Source organism: Podarcis tiliguerta, assembly GCF_965153285.1.
Source record: "Podarcis tiliguerta genome assembly, chromosome: 14".
NCBI lineage: Eukaryota > Metazoa > Chordata > Lepidosauria > Squamata > Lacertidae > Podarcis > Podarcis tiliguerta.
Window position 1 is genome coordinate 24,477,687 of NC_139547.1, and position 7,548 is coordinate 24,485,234.

At 47.4% G+C, this 7,548-nt stretch overlaps 1 long non-coding RNA gene across 1 annotated transcript in view; it reads left to right on the forward strand.

Annotated features, from left to right (window-relative positions):
* Positions 1 to 2,507, forward strand: part of LOC310663944 — a 4,507-nt gene extending 2,000 nt beyond the window's left edge. Inside the window, exons 2-3 of the long non-coding RNA XR_014504703.1 lie at positions 858 to 1,019; positions 2,108 to 2,507. This is a non-coding gene — a long non-coding RNA (uncharacterized lncRNA). The remainder of the gene's footprint in view (positions 1 to 857; positions 1,020 to 2,107) is intronic.
* Positions 2,508 to 7,548: the final 5,041 nt, after the last annotated feature.

Sequence of the window (7,548 nt, forward strand, 5' to 3'; positions counted from 1 at the left end):
GGAATGGGATATTCCTATTTTCATCAGGGAAATGTTGGAGGGTATGCAATCAGCAACAGGGTACAGCAACACAAATATGTTTCTCATCGAGGTTCTGCATCTGTGCAGGCAGCCAGACACTCTAAAGGTCTTGTTCCATTGCTAGGTGTGTGGGTTGTTTGTGGAAAGGTCCTCCTTACCTGACTGCTTTTTCCCTGCAAATTCAGGAATCAGCCTTGCAATGCATTATTTCCACTGGTGATTTTTATATATGTCAGCCTCCAGCTGGGGCGATCCCAGCCAACGGCTCAAATGTAAACTCGCAAAGATGCCTTGTGCCTGTTATTTTCCAGTGAAGTGTGGAGTAGAATAAACTCCTGTTCTGGGGCAGCCCAACTGAAAAAGGGAGTGCTTTCATATAGCAGGTCTCCAGCAAACCCGCCAGACCAAGCAAGGAATTATTAACAAAACCCAGGAGTCAGGAGTCAAGGTGGAACAGGAGAGAGCTGCCATGGCCTGAGATAATTTACTTGATAAACATTTTGACCAACGTCTGAGTGTGTTTCCAAGACTTCGCTGACTCACAGGTTTTAGCAAATATCTTCACGTCAGTTCAGACACAACAGATTTGACCTGGAATGGGTGGGCTGTCTTTTGGAAAAAAGTTTTGGGCAAACCAAAGTGTATATACACTGACTAGTAGGGTATTTTGGAAGGCAACACTGGAATTTTGGACATCAAAAATGCTTTCAAAGGAGAGACGTAACTAGGTAATTTTAGATGCTGGACATAATGGTCTCATGGGGGGTGAATTCAGACAGCCATGTGTATTCAGTTGTGGAACACAGCAACATCTCTCTTCTTCCTTCCCCCTCCAGCGTGTAGAAGTGTGGCCTCTGGATGCTGCCGTAGCTGCAGCACTGCTCAGAGACCTTCTAACTTGACTTGTCCAGAGAACACAGTTGACATCATGCAACCAAAACTGGAGATCTCAGGTCCTACTGCAGCCTCGTGGGCAAGAACCCTGCAGTTGAAACTTTGTGAGCATGGTATACTGTTTGGTAGCAGGGAACCCTTTGCAGCTTGAGGGCTGCATTCCCTCCTTGAGAAACATCTAGGGGGCTGCATGCTGTCAGCAGGTCCAGAAGCAAAAGTGGATGGAACAACAGATGTGACCTTTGTGCAGCAGGCTACATGCCATCTGAAGGTCGCCTGTTTCTACAAACACTAGGGGTGGCCCAGCACTGCCTGAGGTGAATCAAGAGGGTGCTGCTCCCGCACCCATCCCTCCAAAGCTTCACTTACTGGGGTTCTGTGACTGGGGTTTCTGGGTTCCAGCAAAATCTCATGAGAGGTCTGTGAGATCTCGCCAGAACCCACACCTGCTTCTCGTGGCTTCTCCAATGGTGGTAGCAGGGGTGGGTGGGATGGGCACTGCCCAAGGCTGCTGCCTCAGGCCACCTCATGGATGGGCTGGCCCTGCACACATAAAGTCATAGAATTGTAGAGTTGGAAAGGACCCTGAGGGTCATCTAGTCCAACTCCTTGCAACGCAGGAATCTCAACTAATGCATCAATAATAGGTGGCCATCCAACCTCTGCTTTAACACCTCAAATAAAGGAGAGTCCACAACCTCCCGAGAGAGACTTTCAAACACCTCTGCATGTCAGAAAGTTCTTTCTGATGCTTAGTTGGAATCTCCTTTCTTGTAGCTTGAATCCATTGGTTCGGGTCCTAGTCTCCCGAGCAGAAGAAAACAAGTTTGCTCCATGTGATAACCCTTTAGATATTTGAATATGGCTATCATAATTTCTCTCTCTCCCTCTCTCCATCTCTCTCTTATAGTGTGTGGAACAGGGGCTGTGTTTGTCTAGTGCTGAGGATCAGATCAAGGCCCAAAGGTCGCATTTGGACCCAGGCCTGCGGATCCACACCCCTGGTTTAATTAGGAACAGTGGGGTGTATCCATCCAAATCCTATTCAGAGCAGGCCCATTGAAATTAGTGAACATGACTACCTCAAGTTCCTTACTTTCAGTGGGTATCCTCTGAGCAGGGCTAGCATTGGATACAACCCAAAGGCATTTTCATTGATAGTGGAACTATTACTTCCTCTTTTTTTAAACAGATTCTGGAAGCCATCCTTACCCTTGATTTTATCAGCTAGTGGAAACAGCTCCCCCCTGGGGGGAGAAAAGGGCAATTATGAACCATCTGTGGAGAGGGGCAGGCTGAAAATGATGGGAACGGAAAAAAGAAAAAATCTAGGCACAGATGGGCTTTGTCGGAAAACAGCAAAGGGTTTTGGAATCTGGAAGCTGCAGTTTGGTACGCTGAATGCTTGTTGAAGGCATCTGCTGCACTGGCAGCTTTCACAGAGCCTGAGTGAAAAGCAAGTGCCCATGATAAGAGGTCAGCTTTTGAAGACATGGCCATGATACAAAGGGGTCTTGCTTAGGGATGTCAGAGAATTCAGACAAAAGTGGAAACGGAAGTGGAAATTGCTCGTGTTTGCTCATTCGTCCGGTGTACAGAATGGAAATCAATTCAGTGATTGCAATCAATATTCACTGTTGTTGTTACTACTGCTGTTGTTGTTGTTCCTTTCAGCGTGCAAATAACACTTAAAGGATTATGTTTCCCCACCCCATTTGCATTGTGTTTCCTTTGCAATGAAATGAATGACAGAATGACAATTAATTGTGTACGTTATGCAACTTCATCGCTGCAAACATCAAGACACAGAGTGAACCCCTGAGCGGTATACGAACTGCAGCGGAACAGAGTCAGTGCTGAACACAGGGCAGAAAGACATTGCTTAAATACTCTGCCAGACAGTTGCATTTGCCTTGCCTGGCAAGATCAGCTGCTCTGAAGCAAACCCAGGGCTTCTCCTCTTCCAGGACTGGCATCCCAAGCATTTGGTACAACGAGGCAGCCACTTTAGGCAACAGAGGCTGAGGGTCGTGGAGAGGGCATTTCTGCTAGTACCATACAACCTGCCTCCTGCTGGTCTGCTGCCATCAGGTGTCATGGCCTGTTTCAAAGTAAAATGCAGCTGTTGGCTGCTGTATATGGAATTGAGGGATAGGCCATTTTGTCTGACAGCAACTCTGACAGCAAAAATGGTCAAGTTCTGTTCTCCTTCACCAAAGCACCTGCTTCGAATCAGCCCTGCTGACTGTTCAGAGTGCTTAGGAGCCCAGGAGGCTGCCCTAGGCTGAGTCAGAGCATTGGTCCATCTAGCTCCCTATTGTCTGCACCAGGCATAGGAAAACTTGCCCCTCCAGATGTTTTGGGACTACAAATCCCATCATCCCTAGCTAACAGGACCAGTGGTCAGGGATGATGGGAGTTGTAGTCCAAGTTTGCCTATGCCTGGTCTACACTGACTGGTAGTGTAGGCCTGGCCATATGACTAAATTATCCCAGACATTACCTTAATTTCAAAAGCGGAATTGATATCTGGGGGGGAATTTCCAAAAGGCAGTGCTCAACAACTTTTGGGGTGTCCTGGTTTTTACTTTTTGAAATATGGCAAACCTATGGTAGTGACTCTCAAGGGTTTCAGACAGGGCATTCCCAGCTCTACCAGGAGATGCTAGGAGGCTGCCATTGAGTGGCAATGCCACTGTGTGCCAAACAAGCACATCTGAACTCAGCCCTAATTAAATGTGGGGGGGAGAGAGTACAGGCTGGATGTTCAAATTAGTCAAATTATCGTTTCAGCCTAGTGCGCCATCTCCCCATTCAGTCTTCCTAAAGTGAAAAATTAAGGTTACTTCCATGCATTTGGCAAGCTAGAGCAGAGCCTCTCTTTCCAAGCAAGTCCCTCTGAGATTATAGTTAGTGCTTCTGCGTCTGCCAAGGAACAGGCCTTTCTGCTTTGTTATGTGCAACAAATCTTTTTTTTCAAAAAATAAAATAAAAAATTCAGGCTCTAAATCATGCTGGCCTAAGTTCCACAACAGGAACAATGCAGCAACTTTTGCAGTTTGCTTCCCTAACATGAAGCTGCAAGGATCTGAAACAACTACGTTATCCTTTTATTCTTATTTTAATATCCAACACAATGTGATGCATTATTTTTAAAGGAAAATAGCAGGCTAGGAAGCTGTCTTTATCCTGAGGCAGACAGTTGGCCCTTCTATCTTAGTATTGTTTACACTGGGGATGGGGAGCCTGATGCTTGGGTGGGGTGGCCCTCCAAGCTCCTCTATCTGGCCCTTGCAATTATTCCCAGGCCACACCTCCTCTCCTCATATCACATCCCTCATTGCCTCTGCTTTGCACCCTCCTTCAGTGTTTTTGCCTGTCAGGAATGTGTCCTTGAACTGTGATGGTGGCTCTTGCTTGTCTGCATGGAAGATAGAGAGCAGCAGTGTAATGTTCTGGGGTTGGGGTGGTGGTCAAAGACTTGTTTCTATTTCTGCAACAAGGTCTCTATCTTCAGCATCCTATAGCTGCCGAATCAGCATGAGTTTTTAGCCACTGAGAAGAAGCCTTCCCACCCTTTGTGCTGATTGGAGCCAATCAGAGTGAAAGGAGGTGAGTGAGCAGCTGAGGATTGGCTCCCAGGGTCAGTCTGGAGAAGGTGCCCAGGAAGAACACCAAGGAGTCATTGTCCTGCATGCTCCAAACCCAAGTCTTTGAGAACACTGAAAACGAAGAGTACTTTGGTTTCATGAGAACGGTGTTCAAGTGCTGTTATGTACAGTGGCACTTCATGGAGAACATAACTTATGTCACTCTGGAAGAAGTTATTGGAGCACTCCAAATCATTTGCTTCATGTATGTGCGCAGAAAGTAGTAGATCTGGCTGAAAGGCAACACATGGAGACAGGACCAGATTTAGGTTTGATGAGGCCCTAAGCTACTGAAGCTAACAGGGCCCTTTATATGTCCAGCTGTCCTTTGTCAACAACAAATTGTCGCTGTTAGAAATGAGCAAACCAGTGATATTTTAGGGAGCAGGCTGGCAGGCTGGGCCCATTTCTTACATCATAGCAGCCTACACAACACAAAACACTGTTGCTGTATGTAAGTTTCATTTTATTTATTTTTTATCTTGTATTTTGGAAATGTACATCCAGGGTTTTTTTCCCCTTTAAATTTTTTTGGGGCCCCCAAGAGAGTGGGGCCCTAAGCTATCGCTTGTTTAGCTTATATGTAAATCCGGCACTGCCTGGAGATCTGCACTGATCATTGCAATACATCCCTAACCATTATTATTGTATAATTATAAGATTTTTGTAATAATCTTAGAAGGTCTGCAGCTGTGAGGGAATGAGGCTGTGACTACCATGAAGGGACCCTCGACTTCTGTTTCTTCCCCCCACTAAACCACTGATAGAGAGAACAGGGTCAGAGCATGTAAAGAAAGTTGCCTATGGTATGAATGATACAAAGGTAAATTTTACATTCATTGCTCTGCCCACTTTTGCCTCTGACCCTGCCCTAGGGTTGCAAGGTTCCCCAACCCTGATCTACACTGACTGGCAGTGGCTCTCTGGGCCAAGGCTGTATCTGAGCTCAGCCTGGAGATGCTGGGATTTAAACCTTGAACCTCCTTCATGCAAAGAGGCTCTAATGTGGAGCTACAACCCTTCACTAGCACTTGAGCTTCAGTCCTAAGGCAGTGACACAAGGAGAGGGAAACCTAAGGCAATTCATCCACCTTGTCCAACGTCCTGTCTGGCTTGAGATACTCTGTCCTCCCCCCCCCCCCAAAAAAAAAAAAATCTAATCCTGTTGCCATCCCTGGGGAGCAAGGGTTTGGGAGGAGTGGCGTTCAAGAGCTGTGGGGGCAATGGGTCGTTCTGGTGTTGGAGCTGTGCTGTGGGCAGGGCAAGGAATGCGGAAAAGATAAGGCATCTGGCATTGGTTCTCCAAGGTCTGAACTCTCTCCTCCCTCGCAGAGGGGGATCTGATGCTTCTTAGCATTCCTGGGGCATCCTCCAAGGGACTGTAGCATTTCAGGATTGCAGAACATTGCTACTGTACTTCATCATGAACTTGGTTGACCTATCAGCAGGACAGTGAAATGAGGCCACCCACAGATAAGATATGCAATCCTTCTTTCATTGCCATTTGAGCCTGTGAAAGTTTCAAGGAGGGAATACTGCTTTGATTCCAATTCGGGCATGTCCCAGAGCTTCCTACTGAGATCCTATACCTTTTTGTACCACAGATATCACCGGGGGGGGGGGGAGTTGTCTCACTATTGCTGCACAAGACTGCCTCTCCAGGCAGCAATGAGGCAATAACAAGGAGGTAGCATCACAGAAAGGGAAGCGGGTGGCGCTGTGGGTTAAACCACAGAGCCTAGGGCTTGCCAATTAGAAGGTTGGCGGTTCAAATCCCCGCGACAGGGTGAGCTCCTGTTGCTCGGTCCCTGTTCCTGCCAACCTAGCCGTTTGAAAGCACAAAGTGCGAGTAGATAAATAGGCACCACTCTGGTGGGAAGGTAAACGGCATTTCCATATGCTGCTCTGGTTCGCAGGTCATGCTGGCCACATGACCCGGAAGCTGTACACCAGCTCCCTCGGCCAGTAAAGCGAGATGAGCGCCGCAACCCCAGAGTCGTCCGCGACTGGACCTAATGGTCAGGGGTCCCTTTACCTTTAGCATCACAGAACAACTAATGAGTGAAACTATGTGTGGACAGCTGGGTATAGATCCACCACTAATGCACTATTATTGCATCAATGGTGAATTGCAGAAGACAACTGCCCCTGCCTGAAAAAGAAGTCATTCAGGTGGTATCTCCCCTCCAGTGAATGATTCCTCACCAGCCTCCAGCTTGTTATATATATTGCAGCATGCTACCCCAGTCTCCAAGCAGTGTGAGATTCCAAGGATTCCAGGGCTCGTGTTTCCTTTGGAATGAAGGACAGCAGAGACTGCGGTGTCTTTATGATATATGGTTTATTTGCACATATACAACCTGAGCCTATGGTGGTGGAGTTCACAACATTAACACCCCAAGAGAGTCTTGCTTCCCGCATGGCTGCAGCCTTGGATAACAACAGAAAACAGGCATAGCTCTGTCTCCCAGCTGCCCAGGAAAGTAAATGGGATTTCCGTGTGCTCTGGTTTCTGTCACAGTGTCCCGTTGCACCAGAAGCGGTTTAGTCATGCTGACCACATGACCCGGAAAGCTGTCTGTGGACAAACTCCAGCTCCCTTGGCCTGAAAGTGAGATGAGCACCACAACCCCATAGTCACCTTTGACTAGACTTAACAGTCCAGGGGTCCTTTACCTTTTACCTCTAGCTTCTAGCTTGCATAGCTCAACTCTCAACTCTGGCCTCTCAAGTCAACCCATACAGTTACACAGCCACAAACACACACATACCACTTATGTGCATTCTACTCGGGTGCGACCGCATTTATGTGGGCAAAATAAATAAATAAAAAGACTGTCCTCCTCTTGCTCAGGGATGCATAGGAAGGCATGCCAGGCAGCAGCCCCTATAAAGGGGAAGCTTGGAACAGGACAGGCAGCAGTCCCAGGTTTCACTGTGAGCCTCTCTCTCTCAGTGTGGTGAAGTGGTGAACCAGGTTCGC